At 39.2% G+C, this 13202-nt stretch overlaps 1 protein-coding gene across 8 annotated transcripts in view; it reads left to right on the plus strand.

Moving 5' to 3' along the window:
• Positions 1–13202, plus strand: part of TPRG1 (tumor protein p63 regulated 1) — a 166561-nt gene that overhangs the window by 13209 nt on the left and 140150 nt on the right. The window contains exon 2 of one of the 8 annotated variants that reach the window (XM_039850535.1): positions 3165–3258. The exons of the other annotated variants lie outside the window; for them this stretch is intronic. The gene's annotated coding sequence lies outside the window, so the exon portion shown is untranslated. The remainder of the gene's footprint in view (positions 1–3164; positions 3259–13202) is intronic. 8 annotated transcript variants of the gene reach the window in all.

A 13202-nucleotide genomic window follows, 5' to 3' on the forward strand; every position in this document is an offset into this window, starting at 1 on the left:
TTGCTCATTGCTTTATCAGTCATGGTAGCATGTCACACGTAAATATACATTTATCCTTACTTTAACATTCTGGACTTATTTATGTATTTATAACTATACTTTCTTGGACACTTTTTTGTTTTCTGTTTTGTTTTGTTACTGAAACAGAAAAAGAAAAAGCCTTTTGTACAGATGTTATTGTTTCTCGTCTGTGTCTCTTATCTAACAACCTACAGCAAGCTAACATAAACTTTTTCTTTTATGCTTTGGAAATCTGAACTGTTCACTTAAAAAAAAAATCTCAGAATGAATTTGAATGTCATTCTTAAGACAGAACTATTTCCATTTCTCTATACTTATGCTCTGGTATCCATTATTTTCCTGAAAAATATCCCTTTACTCCAGCTCTCTTCTCTCTCTCTCTCTCTCTCTCTCTCTCTCTCTCTCTCTCTCTCTCTTTCTTTAAATCCTCTTCCTATCTTGTAGAACAGGCTGAATTCTCACCTGGGTAGAGTGGAAATGGGTTAAAGTTGCCTTAGGATGATTATACACTTTCTCATGTATAATTATTTTTTTTCAATTTAGTGTCTTGTTTCTCATTCTTTATTTTAGAAGCTCAATGTATGCTTCATTATTAAAATATATATTGTCCTTCAGTTATGGTGACCAACAAGATAAAACAGTATTTGTTTTTAAGACCCTGGGCTGCGCTTTCTGGTCTTGTTCCATCCCTTTCAAGTACCTGCTCCTGAATATTGTCCTTTGGGTTCAGGATAAACCTCTCCTCCCTTCCCTTCATTCCTAGACCTGCTTTCAGGAAAGGCTCCCATATCTGTCACTTACCCTTCAGGGTAGTGTCAGGCAGAAGTGAGATTTTCCTTGTTCTGTCTGTCTAATGGTACAAACATCTTCTATGACCTCGGCTGTGACTGAGCTCACTGTGTTACACAAAAGGTTAAGCATTCCGTGGGCACCTGAGAGGACAAATGAAGGCATGGATTTTTCCCTCATAAAGCTCACGATTGACTCTTGGAGATGAATCACAGAAAATGACTAAGAAACTGGTTGATAAAAAACCGTGTGCCTTGAGAGCACAGGAAAAATTGCATTTCTAAATTGCCATTCATGTTAAGTTTGTGGGATCTGGTGAATGTGGAGCCTGATTTAGAAGAAAGAGCTTCAAATCTTCTCTTGTCAGTTCTGGTTCCATCACACCTGAGGAGATAGACTCTCTCAGCTAAATCGTCTTTGCATTTTCTGTCATGGGTACTCCGTGGAGTGAAGGTATTTATTGCTGACCCATTTGTCCAGCTAACATATAACAAATGCTTTTTATGTGCTCTACTTGGTGCTAAGGATACGGCAGTAAACAAAACTGTCCCTATCAATAAAGATCTTATGTACTAGTGGGAAGAATGTGAAAGTTAAGGCAAGCTAACAGGTAGCCATAATACAATATGATAAGCACTGTCATAAAGATAAGCATAGTCGACAACGAGAAATAGTGGAAGACATATAACTCATGAAACAAGATTGATCAGGGAAGCGACTAGCTGCTTTCTCGGCTGAGAGAAGAAGGGCAGTGGGAGTTAACAAGTATAGGAAATGAGAAGGAGCTTGGTGGATTTGTGGGACTAAAGGTAGGATCGTATGGCTGAAGCATAGAGTATGAGTGGTGTGGTGAGGCAAGGACAATCGAAGAAAAGGGAGGGAAGAGAACGTGAGACATGAATTTCTACAGGTGAGTAGGAGTTCACTTCATGAAGGTCTTGCCTACCATGCTCAGGAGTTCAGATTTTATTTGGAATACAATGGAGATTTATTGAAGTTTAAGTGACCAGTGACTCAATTCAGCTTGTATTTTAGGAAGATTAGTGTTCCTGCTGTGTGCTCCAAAAATTTAAGAAAGTAATATTGGAGAGGGACCAGTTAGAAAGCCTTTGTAACGATCCTCAAGAGATGAACTAAAGCCATGGCAATAAGTGGAGTAAAGTAGAGACTCCAGTTGATGCTAAGGACTTAAAAGCTATGGATGGATTAGGTGCCTGATTTGTTATTATTGGGCAAGAAGAGGGAATCAGGCAGGTCTCCAGGCTGGCAACTATGTAGCTGTGATCTTGCTCACTGAGATTGGAATGAAGAAGGAGGAACAAGTTTATGGGGGAAGTAAAAAGATATTAAGTTCATCTTTGGATATAATGAGCTCGAATACGTGGGGGTCAACTAAAATGACATGTCTAGTAGGCAGTTACATAGGTGGATTCAGGGCTTGGGAGAGAGATCTGACTGGAGATATGATGTGGGAGTCTATACATTATTGTTAAACAATGAGAATGAAGAAGATTGCTTAATGAGACAATCCAGAGTTTGCTCTGATAAACATCAGTGTGTGAGAAATAGAGTCTCCATGAAGGAAACTCTAAGTCATGAACACGGAAATAAAGAGAAAATTGGGAATCTGCAGTTCCAAGGAACATAAAGAAACAATAATTTCAAGAAGGATAATGTCAGCAATCAATAGTGCCAAAGAAATCAAGGAAGATAAAGAGTGCAAAGTATCCACTGAATTTGATCACGAGAGTTTGTCGAGAATATTTCAAAGATATACTGGGACTAAAAAGCAGATTTCTGTGGATTAAGATGTAATTGAGATAAAATTAAGTGGAGACAGCAAGGATGGACCGTTTTTTGAGAAGCTTAGTCATGAAAAATAAGAAATAGAATTATCCTTGTGCTTTCTAAGATCAAATGGAATAAATGTGCTCTTTCCTTCTGTCAAAACTTAAATATGGAGGCTACTCTCTTCTCAACTGAATTTCTCCAGTTTTTTCACTATTCTTTGTGTAACACAGTCCTCACTATCCGAGTGATAAAAACCTCTTTAGAAAAGAGGAAGTTCATCTCACAGGCCAAAAGTCAGATAATGAAAATAAAAGAGAAAGGAATTTGAAAAACAGCTGTTGATACCATGAAGTGTCTCCTCATTAATTCACTTAACAAATATTTTACCATGGGCCAGATGTATACCAGGTGCCTCTGACAGTAGGAAAATGATGGTGTGTAGGCTTTAGAGCTGTGTCTTCGACAGCTCCTCAGAGCCTGGCTTTATGGGGATAGGAGAGAGCTGAGGTCTGACTCCTGGAGAAGGAAGTCCTCATGAAATGCTGGTTTCTCTTGCCCCGTAGGTCAGCTAAGCCTTCCTAGGAATTTGAGGCAGTAAGAATAGGAAAGAGAAGACTTAAATTCTGGTATGTCCTCTAACTTGCTTTGTAATCTGAGGTAAGTCATTTTCCTGCTCCCATCAAGACATTTGGTTTCTTATTTATAAAATAGGGGTGTTGAGTTAAATGATATCTAAAATGTCTGACATCACTCTCAGATTCTATCATGTGAAATCAACTGAATATTCACTTTGAGAAAAATAATCCTGTAAGCTTGCCAGTAATATGGTATTTCTGGACCTATGTGATAGTTACATGGGTGCGTTTATTTTATGATCCTTCACTGATCTGCGCGTTTATGATTTTTTGAGTGCCTGTCATACTTCAATGACAATGTTTGTAATAAAAATGCCATTAAATAAGAAAGGATGTAGTGTTTTGTTTTGTTTTGTTTTGTTTTGAGTTGAGGGAGAGTGTCATCAGCATGTGGATGAATATCTTTCCCTGAATTTCATGAAATCTGTACACGAGAAGTCACAGTTGGCCAAGCAGGAAACCCAGGCTCCGGTGTGATTTCCTTAAACAAAGCTCCCAGCCAGGACCTTCTGGTTGTGGAATGTGTGCTAGCGCTCCCACCTGGTACCAAGATTAATACTGGATAAGTAGTAATCCCTGGTGGACAGAATCCACACACTCCCCTGGGAGGTCCTAATACCTGGGAAAGAAGCTCGTTCTAATTTCTAATCTTTGTCACCATCTAGTTTCTGAATCAGTAAATTCAAAATCAGGGATCCTGTTTACTTTGGAGAGAGAAGAAAAGAGGCTGCTGCAATCAGAATTGTTGGTCTAGGTTGATTATTTTGATTTCTCTGCTCCTTTCTTTTTCACTTGTACATGAAGAAGATATTTGAGTGCTGATAGGCACCCCCGGAAGTATATCACCAGGACTATCAGGACTGTCATCTTTATCCTGTTCAGTTCCTCGCATGTTTCCTTTCTCTCTCTCTCTCTCTCTCTCTCTCTCTCTCTCTCTCTCTCTCTCTCTCTCTCTCTCAGAGAGAAGTAGGGAGGCTGGTGATTTAGCCTTAATTATTCTCCTCCCCCAAATGCCACAACTTTTCTGTCTCCTCCCTACAAAGTAGGACACTTCTACTACTGCCTGAGATAAGTCACTATACTTGATGCAGGTCTCACACGTTGACTTTCTTCTACTTTTTTAGACACATCTCTAGCCAGCTCTCCACTGACTCACAAATCTTCGCATAGGTTTACATTAATAGCTACCTCCAGAATTTATCTTTGCAGGGGAAACTCTATTTCTTTGGGCAGTTGAAGGGGCGAATCTGAGAGACCTGGACATGTGGATAAAATAGACATGTATTTTAAATAAGAAACAAACACACAAACAAGAAGAAATTGCTACCCTGGAAAGAGACAGGGGAGAGAAATAGATGAGTGGTGTTAAGTCGGACTGTACGCAGTGTGACTCACCCCTCCAAGGCTTCTCTAAATCTTTACTGAAGTTGTTACTCTCATGAAGTTCTTGAGGCAAGTGGATCCTTACAATGCCAAGCCAAGATTCTGCGTTTGGTTTGACCGTGAGGGAACCGGCCCAGTAAGAATGGAGGTGTGACAACAGACAGTGGTGAATACAGAGGAGGTGTGAGGAGAATTTCAGACTTTCATCCTGTTAAGAGGGCGATAGTTTTAACCAAGTGTTATCAGTGATTCAAGTAGTGCGGGCTGGAGGTAGGCAGGTGACATCTCAGTTACACACACCATATTAGCTGCCATCTTTTGAACACACCCTTCTCTTGACAGCTCACACTTTTGTCTGAAAAGTCCCTGCCCGTACTCTAATATGCAATCAGCTCTGAGGTGCCTTTCTCCACACCTCTAAGTTTCCACGCTGTCAACCCCCTCTCTCCACTCTGTTACTCTTATCTTCTGTTTTCACTGTATTTTGTGCACATTCTCCTATTATGGCTCTATCACTTAAGTTTGCAATTATCCATTTATGTTTCTATTACCTCCACTAGACTATATGCTTCAGTAGATGAAAGACTGTGGCATGAATTTCTGCGTGTGTCTGTGTGAGTATAAGTGTGTGTGTACATATGTTTCCATTCAGACGTCACACAGAGCTTCATTACTCTGTCCACATTTACTAAGCACTTATGTCTGAGGGATGAGGTAACGTGCAAACTACAACAGGTCAGACATCATCCTGCCCTTCAGATCTTAGACCTGACAGAGAAAATGTAAGGCATCTATTCAACCATTTGAGAACTTGTACTGAGTGCCTACTCTGTAGAATTCGCATGCCAAGTGCTAGCTATAAAGATGAATGCAGCACAGCTTCTGTTCCAGAGTTGCTCATGGCTCAGGAGTAAAGTCAAGAAAGTGAACGCTGATTACAGAACAGTGTGACAAAGCTACAAGGGCCACAAACCCAAGCGCTATCATAACCCCTACACGGTGAGTGGTGGAAGTGTTTGTGGAAGTGTGCAAGAAAATTAATCTTAAGGAGTCACATATCTGTAGTCTCACGAGTTTCTCTAGTCAATATTCTTGTCTTTACCAATTCTTTCTTCTATATATATTTTGGAAGAAACCACTCTATAAAGTAATATCTTGTGTGAAGAGCTCTGCTAACCTCTAAATTTTTTTCCTTCTTAAATGCCAGAATAGTTATTGATGCTCTAGCAAGTCTCTGGCCCTGGCCTCTCTCACCTGGGTGAGGTGCCCAATGTTCCATTATTGATGTCTCTAGCAGCTCAGGTCAAGGTGGATATTCATTTGTATTAGCAGGAAGTCAGAGACAAAACACCCCAGAATCTTCACAGTGTGCACCCAAACTGGTGACTGCCATCATAATTCTCTTCCTCTGACCACATAGTATTTGAATCACATGTGTTACAGAACTAATGTGCTGTTTAAAGTCACGTAATGAAGATGAGATGAGGGAAACCATATATGAACAACCTCTTATAAGCTTAGATCTAGAGTATTCTAGGTAATCAAACCTATGGAGTTATTGAGTTGGACAGAAATTTAGGAATAATTTAGACCAAAAGCTTTCAAACTTGAACACATTTCACACTGCCTCCCCCCCGCCACCCCGCCAACAAATGAAAGCCTCAGAAGAAGTACAGAAAGGAATAAATGGATCTCCGTTGATTAAAATGGGTTAATTTCTTGGAGTATAATTTGCAAACCATAAAATCTGGCTTCTCATTTTGTAGATGAGAAATCTGTGGTGTAGAGAGAGGAAATGACTTGCTCAGGGTCACCTAGTGAGGGCGGGATGGAGGGAAGGAGGGATCCACATTTATATATCCGGGCCCTATATTCTCCCCTCACCCTCTGCTGAGTAAAAGCACTAGTAACAGAGCAGCAGGCCTTGCCCAGCTGGAGACACAGAGCAGCCCTGCTGGCTTATTATCGCTAATGTACAAGATTTGGAATTGCGATGAATTGTTTCCCAATTTCCTTATCTCAGCTGGCACAGAGGGAGGCTTGTTGGAGAGTTTCAAGGTGTTAGAATATTGTTGTTTATCCACTGCACATCCCTTAACTGTTCTCACAGAGTCTCAGGAAAGGCTGCACACATAAATTCACATAAATTACCTTTACAAAATGTCAAAATTAAAAGTGGATTTTTATTTTGGGGAAGTGCCTCGAAAATGTTAACCCCTTCATATGGGTAGAGATGTCATCATCAGAAAAACAGAGTTGACAACTTTGAATGCAACATAAGCCATAGGAACTAACTCCCACACTCCCTCCCCAGCCGAGCACTACCCCACCTGCAATAGGGTAGCAGTTTTTGTTAACCAGGCATGGACTTTTCTAAGCTCCTGGTCTGCCCACAAATATTTCTCTGGAGACAATATTTTTAATGCTGTGATGGCTGTAACTTCATTCTTTATTGTCTTTAACTAAATTTTAATTAACTAAATTGAGAGTTCAAGGGAGATATGCAACCCATCTAAGCCTTGGTTTTCTCATTTATAAAATGTAGAGGTTAGGATAGATGAGTGTTTCCTAACTAAGCATTCTGTCTTCCCAAGGAGCCAGAGAGGTAGTAGTAAAGACCCTCAGGTAGCAGATAATATTCCAAAAGCTATGTGCAAATCACAGGTACCTGCAATAGGTTACAGAGGGTTCAAAAAAAAAAAATCCCATGGAGACTTACAGAGATGATCAGGAGATAGACACGGAAAATGAAGAAAGCAAATGAGAGACTTGCTATTCAAGCTCGCCAAGGAGGCAGAGAGAGCAAGGAGCCAAGAAAGACTTCTTAAAACAGAAAGAATGGCAAAGGGGGAAGGAGTTCTGGAGAAATGAAGAGTGGCATGGCCCTTGAGAAGAAGTTTATCATGAAATCAGCCCTGAGTGTCACAAGTATCTCTGTTTAATGTCAATCCTGTTTTCTTGATCAAAACTATAATACTTTTTGTTATGTCCAAACTGTTCTTTTTAAAACTCCTGTGAGAAGGGGGAAAAATCCCACAACTCCTCCTTTCTTTGCCTCTGGCTGGAACTGTGGCCACTCAGTGCAGCCAGCTACTCTTTCCATGCTGCTGATTAGCCTTCCTCAGGGTAGACATTCATCTACTTCCCCGGTAGAAAATATTTATTGGGGGTCGGCTAAGTTGGATCTCTCTGATTATAAGAAAGCAAAAACAATTATCTTAAGATAATTGAATAACTTTGAATGCAACACTGAGACATAGGAACCAACTCCCAGTTATAGGAGGTGTCTACAGCACAGAAATCTTCTAGTAAGTAGTGGAACAGAATCCACCATGATAAAGAGATTGGAAAACATTGGTGGGAGGGAAGTTTCCAGCTCCGATGGTTTAGGATGAAGCCCCAGAATAAATATTAAGCAAGAAATATGAGTAATAGGATGCGGATTCGAGTCAGGGCCATGTTACAACTTCTTGGGCCCAAAACTCTTGACTTTGTGGACTTTTCCATCATAATATCAATATTAAAACTTAAGTTTCTATAACTTTACATAGTTCAGTATTTTATTTTATTTATTCTATTTTATCTTATCTATCTTATTTAATTTAAGGAAAAATGTGATAGTGCCATGCAATTTTCCCCCTTTTTTTCTGATAAATTAAAACCTTTTTTCAACCATAAAATTTATTTTTTTTTCTGATTTAAAATAAATTAAAACACTTCCTGAGCCCCTAAATGTTTTGTGGACCCCAGACACTGTGCCTCCTGTGCCTAATGGATAGGTTGTCCTGACCCAGGTGAAGGAGAAAGCTTCAGCCTGCAGCACTGGGTGCGGGGCTGCTGAGGCAGGAGAAGCTGGGAATGAGCCTTGCTTCATGGGAGCTGTATCTCTGATCCCAGAGCAAAACAAAACTGACTGGGGCAGACATTTGGCAAATATGTCTCCAGTTTACTGATGATTAAGTTTGATGATTGTTTCTCTGCTTTTCTTCTAAATGCTGTAACTGGATGCAATGAACTAGAGTCCAGGAGTCTGATTGTGAGCTTTCATTCTACTTAGCTGTGTGACCTTGAGTAAGTCCCTCACCTCTGTGTTCCAAAATTTGCAAAATGAAGGCATTGGACTAAACATTAATTCTCTAGTTACAATTATGCCCTATATGCTTGTTAAATAGTATTAGAAAGTCACAGAGAGATAGATAAAAGCATGTATAAAGAGAGGCAGGCATAATTAGATCAGGGTCCAGAAATAAGTTATTTACTGAAATATGATATTAAATTTAGCTCTGAATTTGCTGGCAGCTGAGAAATATTGAATTCTTATTGTCTGACCAAAGGAAGGGTAGCACTTCTTTAGGTATTCATTTGGCATTTTATTGCAGAAGGACATCGAGAAGACATGACTGCCAGTTGACCCTGGAGCCGGACCTGGGCAATAGGGGCTCCTCACCCCATTCCTTGTCCTTTGAATGTACATTCCACCTACTGTTCCCGCAGTGGGAGCCGTTTTCAAGGATGTGGTATTGTTGAGAGAGCAATGTGTTGTTAGGCCATCTGGATGGTATACGTGACTGAACCCAGTGAAGGCCTCTGTATAAACTGTTAAGATTCTGGCCAGTGGGTATAGAGACCTACCAATTGTGAGGTGCCCAAGACAGACTTTTAGATACTGCACCTTCCCTTTCTTTTTAAACCTATCACATACCAATCTGGAGTAGTCTTGGTCTGTTCCTTTGATCTTCAGTCTGTCTTTGCCCTTTGTGTAAGGTGCCAGTTTCAGATTTCACATAGGCAGCTCCTGAATTTGCGAACCAACACATTTATGTGAATGGAGGGTCTGCTTAGATGCATGGTGCTCCTCTGATATCGAAGAGGTTATTACAAAAGTTAAATGGTCTTGTGAAGATGTCCCTATGGCTGGAACAGTGCTGGAATCATTCTGGATTGAGGTGGATAGACTCCGTTTTCTCATTAGTTATGGCTGTAAGAATTTTACTGGAACTGGATCTCAAACAGCTCAGTCTTGCAGTGCTCTGCTTTTATTCTCCAAGTGTTTCCAGAGAAGACAGCCTGAGGGAGAGGAAGTGGTGCTAATTAAATCCTCCCTCTGTTTTCCAGGCACAGAAGCCTTTCTCAGATGTCTGTTTTTAGGCGGGTATTCACAGAGTGCAGCAAATACAGAAGCAGCTTTCCTTCCCCAAAGGCACAAACCTTCCTTCACAGGTTACAGGGAACTCTAGAAATTACTTCCTTCCAACACCCACTGTAATAGAGGCGGCAGACCTGCATAAATAGAGCATGTAACTGCCAGGGAGGCCAAAGTGTCTCACTGATATCTCGATATTTCTCTGTCTGTCTCTGTCTCTGTCTCTGTCTCTGTCTGTCTGTCTGTCTGTCTGTCTCTTTCTCTCTCTCTCACACACACACACACACTAAATTTCTCCTTCTTCTCTGCATGTGTACATTGTATTTCTCACAGGCCGATCTCTTCTGCCTTTTGTACACTTTAAAAAAATTACATGCAAATTCAGTGAATCCCATCCTATTGTAAGATAGTGTGCATCACAGTGATGTGCTGGACTCAAAGCATGGCTGGGAGTCCTGGTGGGAGCCAGGTGCTGCCCTAACTATTCAAGTGACTCTGCATTGGCCCCACCAACTCTGTGATCCCCAGAGACATAGAGTTGAAATCATCCTTCTAGGCTTGCTGGGAGAATCCGATGAGATAACCTGCAATGTGATCGCAGAGGACTCTTCACTCTTGAGTTCTCCTAACCAACTGTTTTCTCCAATATCCCTCAGGGTGAATGTATATGTCCACATTTGCCTGAGACAATCCCAGTTTACTCCCATCACCCTGGCATAATTGTTAATAGCACCCTTTTCATGCTTAAAAGTGTCCAAGTTTAAGCAACAAATTATATGTTCATACTATTTTTACTTCTCTTGAATACTCTAATTAATCTCAATTTCAAGAGTGTAAACTTGCTGGGGATAGGGACTGTTTCTCACTTTCTGATATTTCACGAGAACAAAGGAAATTGAATTTGTCTGATTAAGAACACTGAGGCAGCCCTGAGAAGAAGATGCCATTCCCAGTTACACAGTGAAGCTGGGTCTGAGAAACCTCCTTCTGCGTGGCATTGGTGCTTTGCTCACTGTAGGAATGGCTATGTGGCCTCAGATTGAAAATAGAGAACTGATTTAGGCATACTTTTTACAAGGTTCCATGTGCCTTATGTTTCCTTTTGTTTTCTGTTGCCTTATATTTACAAAATGGAAATAAACATACTCTGTTTCTATTTATTTTAGGACATATACAATCATTGTAAGCATCTAGGGACTTATGAAAACAGAAAAAAAGATTATCTGCAACCTTATCATCCACAGATAACCACTGCTAATATTTTATTTTACTTTTTAAACTTTTTCTAACCTTTCTCATATCATACATGTATATACATATATAAGTCCAGGTCCTCCCCCCCACCTACCTCCCTCCCTCCCTCCCTTCCTTCCTTCCTTCCTTCCTTCCTTCCTTCCTTCCTTCCTTCCTTCCTTCCTTCCTTCCTTCCTTCCTTCCGAATTATTTTAACAAATTTGAATAACATTATTCATAATATTTTATAACTTACTTTTCTCATTAACAATATATTTTGGACATCTTTTCATGGTAAAAATATACCCTCACATTTTTAATGACTACATTGTATTTTATTGCATGGTATAACATATCTTATTTAACCAATTCCCTACTGATAGTACTTAGTTTCACTGTTTTTTTTTTTTAGTATTAGATACAATGTTGTGTGAGTGTCTAATGTTGCTACTATGTACAATATTTTGCTATTAGACATAAAATGGTATATTTTTCTGCTATTAGACACAACATTGTGATGAATAATTTTTTATATTATGTTTTTGAGCATTTGTCTAAATTATTTCCTTAGCATACATTTTTAGAATTGTGATGTCTCAGTTGAAAACATGCTCAATTTTAAGTTAGTAATAGGGCACGATTTTAATTGTGCCCTATTACTAACCAAGAAACACAAAAGAAGTTGCACTATTATCATTGCTTTTAATTCCTAAATAAACTTTCAGGCCAGTGGGTTTTCAGGCAAAAATGCTATGAAATCTCTTCCCTTGTTCAGCTTCCTGTCTCCTGAGAATAAAGATGAAAAACAGAACTACTTGCAGGCTCCTTTTCTCTTTCCAGAGGATAGCCCTGCAGGATTGTGGAGTCTGTGTAATCAAATTGCATCCATCAGTGCCCCTGTTTATTTTTTAAACAAATTTTATATATCTATTTTTTCCATTATAGTTGACATACAATAGTATATTAGTTTTAGGTGTATAACACAGTGATTAGACATTTATATAACTTATGAAGTGATCATTCCGATAAATACAGTACCTATCTGACACCATACATAGTTATTACAATAGCACTGACTATATTCCCCATGCTGTACTCTACATCCCCATGGCTATGTTGTAACTACAATTTGTACCTCTTAATCCCCTTGCTCCTTCATCTATCCCCCAAGCCCCCAATCTGACAACCATCAAAATACTCTCTGTATCTATGAGCTTGATTCTGTTGTTTGTTTCTTTAGCTGATTCTCTAGATTCCATATATGACATTTGTCTTGCTCTGTCTGACTTACTCTACTCAGCATAATACTTTCTAGGATCATCCATGTTGTTGCAGATGGTAAGATTTCATTCTTTTTATGGTTGAGTAATATTTCATTGTATATATACATCATCTCTTCTATATACATTCATCCACTGATGGACACTCAGGTATCCTCCATATCTTGGCTACTATAAATAATGCTACAATGAACCTCTAGATTCACATTTCTCTTTGAAGAAGTGTTTTGGATTTGTTTAAATAAATACCCCAAAGTGGAATTACCGGATTCTTTCTTGTCTCTTGTTATAGCTTTTGCTTTAAAGTCTATTTCGTCTAGTATAAGTATTGTTACCTCAGATTTTTGTTTGCTTGTTTCCATTTTCATGAAACATCTTTTTTTTTTATCCATTTACTTTCAGCCTGTGTGTGTCTTTCGATCTGAAGTGAGTCTTTTGTAGGCAGCATATGTAAGGGTCTTGTTTTCTTATCAATTCAGACACACTCTTTCAATTGGAGCCTTTAATCCATTTACATTTAAAGTAATTGTTGCTAGATACCTAGTTATTGCCATTTTATTATTCATATATTTTTTTCCTTTTTTCTTTTTTCTCCTTCTTTAACCGTACTTCTAACATTTACTATAATACTGGTTTGATGATGATGAACTCCTTTAGCTTTTTCTTGTCTGGGAAGCTCTTTATCTGTCCTTCAATTCTAAATGATAGTTTTGCTGGGTACAGTAATCTTGGTCATAAGTCTTTCCTTTTCCTCACTTTAAATATTTCATGCCAACCTCTTCTGGCCTGCAAAGTTTCTATTGAGAAATCAGCTGACTATCTTATGGGAGCTTCCTTGTAGGTAACTAACTGATTTTCTCTTGCTGCTTTTAAGATTCTCTTTTTCTCTTTAACCTTTGGCATTTTAATTATTATGTGTCTTGGTGT

The sequence above is a fragment of the Pteropus medius genome, unplaced genomic scaffold, assembly GCF_902729225.1.
Source record: "Pteropus medius unplaced genomic scaffold, Ma_sr-lr_union100, whole genome shotgun sequence".
NCBI classification, from domain to species: Eukaryota; Metazoa; Chordata; class Mammalia; order Chiroptera; family Pteropodidae; genus Pteropus; species Pteropus medius.